The sequence below is a fragment of the Gallus gallus genome, chromosome 2 (assembly GCF_016699485.2).
Source record: "Gallus gallus isolate bGalGal1 chromosome 2, bGalGal1.mat.broiler.GRCg7b, whole genome shotgun sequence".
NCBI lineage: Eukaryota > Metazoa > Chordata > Aves > Galliformes > Phasianidae > Gallus > Gallus gallus.
In genome coordinates, this window is record NC_052533.1 from 138788644 (window position 1) to 138801941 (window position 13298).

The 13298-nt window shown below is 45.5% G+C and overlaps 1 long non-coding RNA gene and 1 other non-coding gene across 7 annotated transcripts in view; one reads left to right on the top strand and one right to left on the bottom strand.

Moving 5' to 3' along the window:
- The window catches only part of LOC100858809, an 81124-nt gene that overhangs the window by 41115 nt on the left and 26711 nt on the right, over positions 1-13298 (top strand). The gene's annotated exons all lie outside the window — the stretch shown is intronic.
- TRNAS-GCU lies at positions 3941-4022 on the bottom strand. Its single transcript has one exon. It is a non-coding gene; the product is annotated as a tRNA-Ser (tRNA).

The window sequence follows — 13298 nt, forward strand, 5'->3', positions numbered from 1 at the left end:
TTATTGCTTTGTAAGCACATTTTTACATCAGTATAAAGGAAGGAAATGGAGCCAGGGGAACAAAATCAGTTGACCATCTCTTGAATTTGATGTGATACTTAGGCCAGATTGAGAAGATAGAGGCTGAGAATTAAAAAGTGCTTTGCTTTAACTATCAGGAAAGTTGAATGGTTGCTGTGCTTCTAACAGAGACTGGAGCTTAACTGTGGGGAGTGAAAGCATTGTACCAGGTCTCTGGAGTAGGTCGTGTGTATTGCTTAGACTTGATGGTCAATGGAGGGCTCTGCCTAGAGCCAGCAGCCTGTGGGGTTTGGGGCAGAGACATTCCTATGGGCTGGGGTATCCAGTGTTTAACTTGACTTGGCATGTTGCAATCTAGCTCAAATGCCGTAGAAAATATGCTGGAAGGTAATTGCATTTCTTTTGTGTGGTGAAGTGCATCTTCTTAACTTCTGAACACTGCTTTCTCTGGTGGCTGAGACAGAGAAGAAAGGGAATCAGGACATTTCCTGTAGCTGGCTCCTCCAGTAACCTCATATGCGCCTCTGGTCGAGTCACTTAATAATTTTTTTTGTTTGTTTCATTCCACCCCTGTAGGGTGATAACATTGTGTACAGCAGTATGTAGGTAGCTTTCAAGGCAAGGCCATGCACAGGTTGATCAGGGAAATAGTTTAGCCCATTTCTATCCCTTGTGAATACATAACACAATTTTCCAAGCATGGAAATTCCCAGTGTTTTATTAACTGCCTCCTAACAACTTCTAAAGCACCGAAGAAAGATCACTGGAAATATGAGCTTTCTAACTACTATTTAAGCAAACATGGTTGGTATCTAAAAAGCTCCTTTGTCAGCAGTGTGCTGCAACACCGTGAGCTTTATCTTTTGTACATAAGCAGGAGCTTGGAGCCAAAAAGTCCTAATTAGAGCCATGAACACCTGTAGAAGACCTAGAGTGCTTGTACAAGATGTATTTATTGGTCTGCTCCCAGCCCTATTGCTCAGCCTTTCAGGAACAGCATCTCTGTAATTTGACATGAGGGAGTTCCCTGGGATTCCTTTTTGTTTAAAGAGCAAAGTAAGCATGATCACTGCTTGTATACTGGTTCCTTTGTCTTTATTCAGCATAAGATAGGGTGTAGGCTTCAATTCTGGAGTACTTGTGGTGCTCAAGCCTACCCCCATAAAACAGGCTCTTGGTTGCTCTGCTCTTGTGATGCAGTTGCTTTGGTGCTTCTGAAAATGTTTGGAGATGGCACAGAACCTGTCCATCACTGGGTAATTTAGAGTAGCAGAAGTGCTGGACACTGCATGGTTCTTCATTGCCACCAGGATTGCAGACAAGCTGCAGGAGATGTACCCAAACTTTCTGTTCTGCTTTGCCCATTGCAAACTCAGTCCTGCCCATCCTATCTCAGCTACGGAGACCCTTCACACCTGGGAGCCTGGCACCATGCAGGTGACATGGACTGGCAAAACTGGGATACATCTCACTTGGCCTTGTTGCTTACTCTGTGTTGCATTGCTCTGGATCCATGCTACCTGTAGATCTATGGACAGATGCATGGTATTAGGTTAGATATTAGGAAAATGCATTTTATTTCAGGTTGGATATTAGGAAAAATTTATTTTCAGAAGGAATGGTGAGGCACTGGAACAGGCTGCCCTGGGAAGAGTTGGAATCACTGTCTCTGAAGGTTTTCAGGAAATGTGGAGGTGTGATATATAGGGACATGGTTTCTTAGGATGGTGGGGTTGGGTGTACTGTTGGACATGATGATCTTAATGGTCTTTTCCAACCTTTCTGATTCTGTGATCGTTAATTAAAAAAAGGCTTCAGCTGATTGTGAAAGTGGTGTCTTTGGGCGTACCAGTGTTTGTATGATTCAAACGCACATAGCTGATTTGGAGATTGTAACAGCATTGTAAAAGTCACAGCAGTGCTAAGTCGGTATTACTGGTGGTTACATGAGAGTGAAAAAGCAGCCCTGGCACATTGCAGGGATGCTCCAGCCATGACTAACCCCTCGCACTCACTGGAGAGGAATTTTTTGGTGCCCAGCACAGACAAACACTGACACTACAGGTTTGCAGCAGTTCTCAAGTCTATCTCCAGCTGGCAGAAAGTAAAGGAATTGCAAGTATTTATTGGTTAAAGGGAAAAAAATCTCAAAGCTATAAAATAAATTTGACAATGTAGTTTTTCTTCTGAAATCTTAACTTTTTTCATGGTTCTCTGACTTGAATATGTGGAAGCCCAACAAAGGAAGATGATTTAATCTACAGATAATGTCTCTTGCTTGATGGTTTCCTGCTTCTAAAATTTACTCCCAGTTCTCTGGAACTGGGGCTTAAAGTAGCTTTGGTTTTCAAATGGGATTTTTGAAGGTAGGTGTATTAAATGCAAGTGCTTTTAGAAGTTTGTTATCTCAGGTGCCAAAAGCCTATCTGGCACTTTAAAAATATTTACAACTTAATATTTGAATTCACTTCTTCCTCGAGGATGCTGCTTGGAGAATGTACTGGTGATACCGATGCTGAAATTTTGCTTTGATCTTAACCTTCCTTGTCCTTGTTGGGAGGATTTCATAGGATCATAGAGAATGGTTTGAGTTGGAAGGGACCTGAAAGGTAGATGTACTAGTGCTGCTCACAGACCCTGCTGCTACTGACCCTGGCGCTGCAGTTTGGAGAGCACTGACTTGAAGGGCAGCAGTGAGAGCCAGCCCAAGCAAAGCTGATTAATCGCACACCTCAGTCATTGGGTTATGCAAAATCGTAGTTTTGATGGTCTTTCCCTCTTTTTTTTTTTTTTTTTTTTTTTAAGATCTGGAATGATCCTACTCATATGTGATGAATGGTCCTTTGTTTATTGTTTCAAGATGTTGCTCAGTGCTTTCCATTGACTAAACCGTCACAGTAGTTACTTTCAGGATATAGTTCTTCCTTAAAAGCAATCTTTGCTTTTGCAATGAATAACTGTTTGCAGTTCCTGACTTGACATGCCTGTAAGTGCTGGCTGCCTGCTTGCAGACTCACTATTCTGCTTTAGATTGTCCTCAGGAAGAAACAGTGAAATACCAGCAGATGCATTATGGATAGAACCAGCAAAGCAAGGATGACATCTTGGTTACTGAATCCCTTGTACTACATTGCCGGGTTTTGCAGAGCCATAGGTGTTGACAGGCTGTTTTCTTGGGCTCCCATCTGCTGAGCAGTTGATGGGGATTAGTATTTAGGAGCTTGTTTTGAAATCTGCCTCATGCCACTAAAATGTAAAACTTCCAAAGCTGGCTGGCATCCTGAGGCATTGAGGGGCCCTTGAGGGGCTTTTCAGTAGAGGTGTCTTGCAATCACAGAGTCATAGAAAGGTTTGGATTGGAAGGAATCTTAAAGCCCGTTCAGTTCCAACTGCCTCTGCCGTGGGCTGGCAACCCCTCACCAGATCAGGCTGCCCAGGGCCCCATCCAACCTGGCCTTGAAATCCTCCAAGGATGGGGCATCCACAGTTGCTCTGGGCAGCCTGTGCCAGTGCCTCACTGCCCTCTGAGAATTTACTCCTGACACGTAACCTAAATCTCCCCTCTTAGTTTAAAGCTGTTGCCCCCTTGTCCTCTCACTACCAGAGAGGACTACCATACGTAAGAATTCCCCTTCTACTCTCCTACTTACAACTTCCCTTCAAGACACCTGAAGGCTGCACTGAGGTCTCCCAGGAGCCTTCTCTTCTCCAGGCTGAAGAAGCCCAGATCCCTCAGCCTTTCTTCATTCCATAGGAGGGATGGTTCCAGCCCTCTCATCATCTTTGTGCCCTTCCCTTGGACCCATTCCAATAGCTCCATGTCTTTCTTGTTCTGGGGCCCCCAGACCTGATGTGACCGCGGTACTCCAGGTGGGACCTCACAAGGACACAACCTAGAGGGGAGAAAATTTTCACCTGCCGACGAGGATGGGATTCGAACCCACGCGTGCAGAGCACAATGGATTAGCAGTCCATCGCCTTAACCACTCGGCCACCTCGTCCACCTTGTCTGTCTCCTTGTCTTTATTGTGAAAATGGAAATGTTTTGGCACAACGTCCTGGGTAGGAGTCACAGCTCTGGTGTTGCTTTCAGGCTGTGCCCAGCTCCGAGGAAGAATCCTCCTGACTCTGCATGTGAGTATCTAGGAGGATGTGAGCTGAGGATCCCTGGAGGTAGGGAGAAGTTGACTGGTTGGAGTTGGGGATGTGCCACTACCCGTCCTGTTGGCACCATCGCTTGTTCTCCTTGCAGGAAGAAACTCCTCTTGCTGCTATCCCTGCACAGTTTTATCTCGTGCTGAGCAGTTCACATCAGCATCAGGTGGTTTTTGTTTGACCCATGCCCTGCTTCAAAATGAAATAACAAGGTACTGGGAAAAAAAGTAATCTCTCAGATAAGCGTTTTTTCCTACTCTTCTGTAATTTGTGTGGGAGCTGGCTTACTCTGCTGCTGGATGACTAAGGAGGAAATTCTTTTTTGGTTAGGGCAATGCCTCGAGTCCACTGGAATTTGTTTTATCACAGGTTTATCACTTCCACCCTTGGAATTCATAACCGTTACAGCGTGGGGCAGAAAAAATAATGGTGACTGCAAGTTATGCTGCTTGTCTTCCATGAAAAGGATGCCAATAGCTGAAAGGCTTTCTCAGGTTTGCTCTGTTTTGCATAGGGATTTTGCTCCATATCCGGGTATCTTTGTAACAAATTAACTGGGAATGAGTCTTGAATATTCTAGCAGCTGCCATCTTTGAAGTGTGTATTTTTTCCTTGTGTTTAAGTTAATTAATGCTCATATCTTGAGTATAGGTGCGTGCAGCTCTGCTCATTGTACAGATAGGGAGGAGGTTCTGATTTATCGTGGCTCAACTGTAGGATGGCAGGGTCAACGTCAAGTTTATGTCTGAAGAGTTTCTGGTTCATCTTGTTAATCTCCATTACCTCCCCTTTTTATAGGGGGGATCTGGATGTGTATATCTGGTGGACACAGCTGGGATTTGGATGTGCCATACCCTTCAGAAGCTGGGCTTGTTGGCTGAATGTGTTTATTCCAACAGCATTCACTTTGCTTCTGTGTTACTGTGATTTTCAGCGCTGATCCCTCTGAACAGCCTGACAGGGCTTCTGAAGAGGTTTGACACTGTAAAGCATTGTTTACTTGTGAAAGTATTATTATATTTTGCATATCTATTATTCATCTCTTGTGCTAAAACTGACGCTACATCATAAAATTGCTCTTAGATTTCAAAGCTTTCAGCAAAAGCTGTTTTTGTCCCTGGGTGCCTATGACAGCACTGGGAAGTGCCGTAGCCTTTGTATCTCTGTAGTCCCCTTTTATGAATTGTGAGTGATGGCAGGGAAGTATAAAAGAGAGCAGCAGAGCCGGTTTGATGTTCATAAAAGTCTTTGATAAAAGATGCAGCGCATAGACCTGATATTATATCCTATTTTTAACTTCTTGAGCACAAAGTGCTCAGATCCAATATTTATGTAAGATGGAAAGATGTTTTCTACCTTTTTTTTTTCTTTCTTTCTTTTTTTCCTTTTTTTTTTTTTTTTTTTTCCTTTTTAAGACCAGGTGAAGCAAAACAAAAAGTCTCCCTTCTGCATCCTGGTAAAACTTTGTGTCCTCCATGGAGGCGGAGGAGCTTGGCTGTGGGTCCATGCTTGCTGCCTGCAGGCTGGCACCTAGGACAGCGGTTGGCACATGGGGACAGCCACCAGCGCCCAAAGCTAGCACAGCACCACGGGGCAAAGCCCAGCCTCTGGGTGCAGGAACGTGCAACTTTCCTATGAGCCCAACCGTGTTTCCCACCATTAATTGGTCCCCCAAGAAGCAGAAAAATAAACCATTTGAAAGCAAGGGCAGCTCCTCTCATTTCTGTACAAGTCAGATTACGGTAAAGGCATCTCTATAATAAGCAGCTTTGCTTGCTCGGTAGGAGATGAGAGGCTGTGTGCAGACAGGGTAATTTGGGTTTTACTGATGAAAGCACTTGTCATTATTTCCAGCCTCCTACATGTTTCGGTGTTCTCTTTAATCTCTTCTATCAGCCTTCTTGCTTGCGGTGTGCCTGTGTACTCATGCATATTCATGTGCAGGGCTGTGATTCAGGAATGCACATACGGGCACATGCCTAAAGCTTAATAAGGTGCTTTCCTGTCTGCATGTGCATATGCATGCAGGGATGGAAACTGTGCAAGGAGAAGGGCGTGCAGCATGTGCATGTCACAGTGGCATGGCTATTTATTTGTGTGATTGAGTTGTTGGTTCATACACAGACCTGCACTCTGGATATCAAGAATCCCAATGGTCTCAGCATGCAAACCTGATTTTGGTAGTACCTTGATGCTTGTCTTGCTTGACGCCACATCTTTTATTCTGTTAGGGAGAAGTGTTAACACCTTGTGCAGTGGCGAACAAGCTCTGTTATTCCCTGGAGAAGTCCAGAACAGAGTCCAACCTTGCTGCAGCTCTGAGAAAGGTTTAAGGTTGATCAGATGAGCATTAGCAAACAGCTGTTGGTGGTTTTGAGTCCTTCAGCAATCCGTGCTCATCGGTGGGTCTGCTCAAAGCTGGAGCTACATTGGAAATAATTTGATTTGGGCAAAGTTGTCTCAGTCTCTCACCTGTCTGAGGTGCATAAGCCACTTTCTGCTCACGTATATACGTCACGTAAGTGCATTTATATGCCAAATGTTCACCTGTACCCACAGATATTTTTTTATGGGATGAATAAGTTGTAATCACCATATCTATAAAGCAGTCTAATTTTTTGGCTGATCACCTGTAATGATGTGCAGCATTATGTGTAGGAGGTGCTGTAATGCTTTGCAGTGTGATTTGATGGATACAGAGAACTTCTAGCAGAAGCATATCTGCAAATCCAAATGCTTTTCAGCTGGTGGAAGATTGTCAGACCAAAAGTTTCAGTATCCCTGGTTATTCTGTAGGGTACTGTGGGACTGTGGTACCCAGCTCTGGTGAGGCTGCTCCACAAGTACTGTGTTCAGTTTTGGGCCCCTCGCTACAAGAAACACATCGAGGCCCTGGAGCTTGCCCAGAGATGGGCAGTGAAGCTGTAAAGGATCTGGAGCACAATTATTACACGGAACAACCGAGGGATTGCGTAGCCTGAAGAAAAGGCTCAGGGGAGACCTTATTGCTCTCTACAGCTCCCTTATAGGAGCTTGTAGCAAGGTGGGGGTCAGCCTCTTCTCCCAGGTAACAGTGACAGGACTAGAGGGAATGGCCTCAAGTTGCATCAGGGAATGTTCAGGTTGAATATTAGGAAGAATTTCTTCTCAGAAGGAGTGGTTGGACATTGGCACAGGCTGCCCAGGGAGGTGGTGGAGTCACCATTCCTGGAGGTGTTTAAGAAGTGTGTAGATGTGGCACTGAGGGACATGGGTTAGTGGGCATGGTGGGGACTGGTTGATGTTTGGACATGATGATTTTAGTGGTCTTTTCCAGCCTTAATGATCGTATGATTCTATGACTTTGTAACACTGAAGTGGATACTGTGGTAAATCAGAAAAGCTGGTCTTTAATGCAGGAAAGAGAAGGGACAATTCAGAGTAGTACTTGTTGGCATGGACTTAAATCTAGGCTGTCCTCACTTGCAGTGGGTTGGCTGCACCAGCTCAGATGTTCTGAGGTGTTTGCACCTCCCTTACTGCATGCTGCAAAACAGTTCAGATGCTTACACTGAATTTTCAGGAGCAATTGAACTGTTCGACTGCACGTCATAGAGAGCCAGGCTCTTAAGTGCACAAGAGCTCTCCCAAATGGGCTGTAGCGTCCAGCAGAGCTCTGCCAAAGTGTTGGATGAAAAATGGCCCTTGACTTGCAGTAGCTGTGTTTCCTTTGAAACAGAGCAAGTGCATTGCTTTGCTTCACAGGACTGGCGGTAAGGGGAAAATCAAAGTGAAGCAGTGACAAGGTGCGGAGATGCCAGGGGCACGAGCTCACGGAGTGCTGACTCCCAGCAGGAGGACCCTAAAAGCAGATTCGATGCTGGAGGGATGCATCCTTGTTCTGCATGTACCTGTCCCTTCCTTCCAGCCAGATTCTGTGAGCTTTCTTATTCAGCAAGCGCTTGTGTGTAGCTGTGCTGAAGTGGGGTCCCAGCAGGAGGAGCGCTGCCGGCTGTGGGAGGCAACCCACAACAACAACAAGAGAAAGTGTCCAGATGAAAGGTCTGGTAAGCCTCAGTGTCTCCTCTGCCTTGTTTTCAAGCTCTTCTGTAATCAGCTGTCATACTGGGGTCTGGGCATCGTGGAGCTCAGCAAGTAGGGGCTGAAACTTAAACAAACAGTGACTCTTCTATAAATATTTAGCTCGCACTGTTTAGGAACTGCTGGAGCAGGAGACAAAATACATTTCAAGTTCATAACTGTCTGAAAAAACTACTGGAGGATGGCGCTTGATCAGTGGACCTGTTGACATGTAGGTTTTCCCCTGTTTTTCCAGAAGAAAAGGACGTATTTAAGTGTCCTTTGCAGAGAAGTGGGATTGCGCTCTGCCAGTGTTTGCATGTATTGTTTCTCCAAAAATACACCAGCAAGGGTAAGGCTGAGTTCCATGACCCCTGCTGCAATTAAGCTTGCCCTGCAAGTGCCTGAGAGGTGGGCTTGCCTCAGGACAGTTGCCACTTCTCTGGCGGAGAACTAATTTTGTCTTTGTTTTCACTGCAGCGGGCAGAAGCAACCTCAGGGACTGTGTCTTCTCCTTTGAGATCAGAGCCACTGCGGTTTTAGTGGCTGTCACAAGGGTTGCAGAGGTTGGGTTGCTCTGTGCTGCTTGGGTTTGGGTACTGATCCAGAGGACTCCAGATCTTGGGGCTTTAGGCTTTGTGCCCCTTGTTGTTGCAGTACGATGGTCCAGGCCAAAGTATCACTGAGGTTAATGGGTTTCAGAGCATGACTGTGCTGCACTGGAGTTTTGAATTAGTGTGAAGATCTCCTGCAGCTTGGTGTCCAAGAGGAGCTGGGACTCCTTGCTGGCAGTCAGAGAGATGGAGGAAAAGGATAATGACCCTTTCTCTGCAAACATCTGGAAGTCAAGGATGCAGCTGTGGGGCATGAAGACCTCTCTGAGCACATACGTTGGCTGGCTGCCCAGATACCAGGATGGCTGCTGGCTGTGTGGCCATGTGGCCAGGCTGTGTGAGCAGCCCTAAATCTTGGGCTGCCACATTGTTCTTGCTCTTGCAAAAGCCTCGATAGCGAGGTGGGCCTGTCCCTGTCAGCCTTTCTTTGCCTCTTAAATATGAAGATAATATCCTTTGTTTACCTTGCAGAACTCTTGCAAGAATGGGAAAGAATGAAACGTGCTGATAAGAAACCGTATCAGTAGCCAAGACAGGCAGATGCACATGTGCTTTGAATAAGGAGAACGCTTCACCGGCACAGACAAAAGTCTGGGATTGTTGATTAAAAAGAAAAGAAGATCAATTATTGATTGTTTTATTTCTTCCCTTGCTATTCTAAAACAAAGCAGTTTTTTTTTTTTTAAAAAAAAAAACCCTTTCTTTATTAACTTCTTTTTTCCCAGTGCCTGCCATGCTGCTTATGCTGCTTTGTACCAGAGTTGTCTTTGCCAACATGCTCCCCCACAAATCACCCCTGCCTCCCTACTGCACATTGCCCAAAAAGACTTTACTCAGTGATGAAATTTTATGAATGTTGCTGTGAAGAAAAAAAAAAAAAAAGAAATTCAAGAGTGCAGAAGGACATAGGAGTTGACTTGTGGGGCAGCTCCACCAGCTGCTGCCTGGTCCTTTGGAGGAGAGCAGCACTGGCACAGGTTGTCCAAAGAGGCTGTGGGGTCTTTTCCGTGCAGATCTCTGAAAGCCACCTGGATATGGTCCTGGACCAGGTTGCTCAGAGCCTCGTCCAGCCTGACCTTGAATGTCTCTAAGGATGGGGCATCCACCACCTCTCTGGTCCCTGCCAACTTGTGGAGGTGAGGGATTCATAGATACATTCAGGCAGTTGAACAATATAGTGGAAAACCAGCGAGCCAGCTCCTTAACTGAACCTCTTTGCCATCAGCCTGAAGTAGGTGACAGACCTTATCTTAATTTGCAAAGTTAAAAAGGAAAAAAAAAAATCTGATAACTAGTCAGAGAAGGAGAGCAAGTGTAGCAAAATATTTTGCATCCCTTGCAAGAAGTTTGGTATTTGCTTGAACTGCCTCTGCCCCTACCTCTGCTCCTCTTTCTGAAGCTGTGAAGACAGCTCAGCAGGAGTGCAAGTGGTGCCCGAGTGCTTTGTATGCAGGGACAAGAGCTAATGGCTTTAAGTTGTGCTGGGGGGAGTTCAGGTTGGGTATTAGGAAGAACTTCTCAGAAGGAGTGGTGAGGCATTAACACAGGCTGCCCAGGGTGGTGGTGGAGTCACCATCCGTGGAGGTGTTCAAGAACCATGGAGATGTGGCACTGAGGGGCATGGGTGAGTGGGCATGGTGGGGACTGGTTGATGGTTGGACTAGATGGTCTTTTCCAGCCTTAATGATACCATGATTCTGTGATTCAGGGTGAGCAGAGAGGGGCCACAGAGCCAACGTGGGGCAAGGGCGAGTAAGGAAAAGGTGAATTCTTTGGTTGCCAGCTCATTGAAACCGCTTTTGGTGCTTGAGAGAAAATGTCAGTGTTTGAGTTGGATGTGACAGCGGACTTGATGGTTTTTCTCTTTCAATAGTTTCTTTGAATGCTTTTCCTAATTTAAAAGGCGGGTTTTAAATTATTAATGTTTTGCCTCCTGTGCAAAGGGATTCCAAAGCTCTCTGCAAATCTCTGCTACAACATCTAACGTAAAAAATAGCCTCATGGTTTTTCCCGACTTCATCTTTGACAGAAGCCACTCCTTGAATTCACGCAAAGCACTAAATCTGCAGAAGTGGAGAAAGGGGACGTTGATTTATGTAGAAGGTAATTTTCTTAAATGGTGTTGAGCCAGAAAATATAAAGATGATAATGATTTTTCTTTTGGCAAAGGCTTTCCAGATTTCCATGTTTCTGACTTGCTGAAGCAATGCCTCCTGCCAGGCCTGAGTGTTGGTACTCGCACTGGGATGCTGAGTGCTGCCCAAGAGGGGAAGGTGCCCAAATTCCGCAGCATCCCAGCACAGGAGGTAGGGACCAGAGCCAAGGCTCTGGACATCGGCCTGTGCAAAGGCTGCAGTGAGAGCTATAGCCTCCTGTTGGATTTATGACACGTTCGCCTGCCGAACCTCACTGTTCACTTTGAGTATTTGTCCTGATTTTGTACCAAATCTCCTTGCTACTTGAACTGATCCGTAGGCAAGCAGAAAGAATAAATTATTATAACTTTGGCTCAGGGCAGCTGTCCAAGGGATATATTGGGACACACTTGGCCTTTGAAAAGAGGGACTTCAGTCTCCAGCCCTGTCAGTCCCTCTGGCTCCTGGAAGTTTTCCTTCCAAATGGTTACTTCTAACCTCAGAGAAGAAGTTTGTGTTTTTCAGGGCTATGATTAATTCCGTTTTTACGCATCGTTGCAAAATGCCACACAATAAATGAGACCAGCAGGGTGGTGTTTTATAGTGGGGGAGTGGAAAACATCAAACAAATGCTTTCAGATGCTGTTTTGGAGCAGTGGTGTGCGTGTGTGTGTTGTATAATGTCTTGCAAACTGTGGGGTTTTGTTCCTATTAAAAGGAAGGGGGAAAAAAAAGGCTTAAACCTTATGTATGGAAAGAATGTTAGAAATAGTTGAGAAATTGAATAATTACAGTGTTTTTGCACTGGGTCAGTGAAAGCTAAGTTAAGGTGCAGAGTTGCAAAGTAATACATCACTGAAAACAGGCAGAGTGCACTCTTTCATCTTGGGTCTATGTTCCTGAGAGTCAGATGGTACCTCTGAGTCATGGGTGGAGATTGCCTCTCACTCTCTCATTGCTCCTCAGCATCTTCCTCCAGATCTGAAAGTCCTCAGGGCACCCTGTGCTATGTGGTTCAGAGCTGTGGGCAGCACTCAGCCCTTCCCTGTCCCAGGAATGCTGGTCTGTCGCCTTCACTAAGCACTGCTGGATTTGTCTGCATGCTCTCCATCACTTTCTGTGGAGGAGCATCCTTCTTATTGAATGGGAAGGGATATGATCATGGTTGTGCTTCACTGACTTTAGTTTTCCTTCCCTGGCATGGCCTCTTGGCACCACATGCTCAAGGGCCTGAGTCGTGTCACCACAGGAATCTGAGACTCATTGTCAACCTCAAATGAGGCTCACTATACCTCTGAAGTGTTCAGTGACAAATGGAGCTGCAGCATGAGGTGCTGGCCCTATTGCAGCAGCCCTCAGCCTCCCAGGAAAGCTCTCGGTCTCAGTAGCAGACCCTAGAGAAAAGAGGCTGAAGGGTCGTTGCATGCCCACATTCTGTATCCTGGGGACTCACAGAATGCTCATACATGACACTGAGATTTGTTTCCCGGTAGGACGTTGGCTCACCTGCTAGGACAGAGCTCACCTAAGGCTGTGTGTGCATCCTTGGCATATGGAAAGCATGAGCAAACAAGCTGGAGTCTGTGCACGTGGCCTTGTTCCTTCTATTGGTCTGCAGTGTTTCCTCCTGTCCTTCTTCCCTGGAAAGCAGCAGCTTTGTTTATTGTCCCAGGTGTCTTTTTCTTCCTCCAAGCTACTTACTTTTCATGCTGTTTTGGTTCCTGATAAGCAGTGGGAATGACAGGAATGAGGTGATGGTTACCCGTGAGCATTCCGCTCCCACTGCCCGCAGACTCATCCCCTCAGCATGTGCAGCCCTCATGCCAGTGACATGGGTGTTTTCTCATTAAAAATAGACCACAGACAATGCCACTTCCCGAGGACTGTGATTTATCATTTAACAACAAGTGGTTACTCATTTCCTTTGGAAAACTTTCTGGAAGTGTTATTTTGCTTTCTCCCCTTGCTTCCCTTTTTTATTTTATTTTCTTAAATTTCTTTCTAAGCCCTGCATTATTCTTCCCAACAGCTGCTCTTTTTAAACAAAATGTTCCTTTTTCCAGTGGAATTAATGTTTGTGAGTTAAAGATCATGGGAAAAAAATCTTAACCCTTCGGATATTTGCTTTTTGTTGTGAGTCCCTGCAGCACTGGAGCTCAGCCATGAGCAATCAGTGAAGAGATTGGCAAGACTTACCTTGGAAAATAGGACTTGAAGAAAAATCAGAAGGTGACTGTGATCCTTGATGATGAATGGATAATAAGTTTTAAGAAAGCTTGGATTGACTGCAGAACTCATCCATCTTTATTTACGC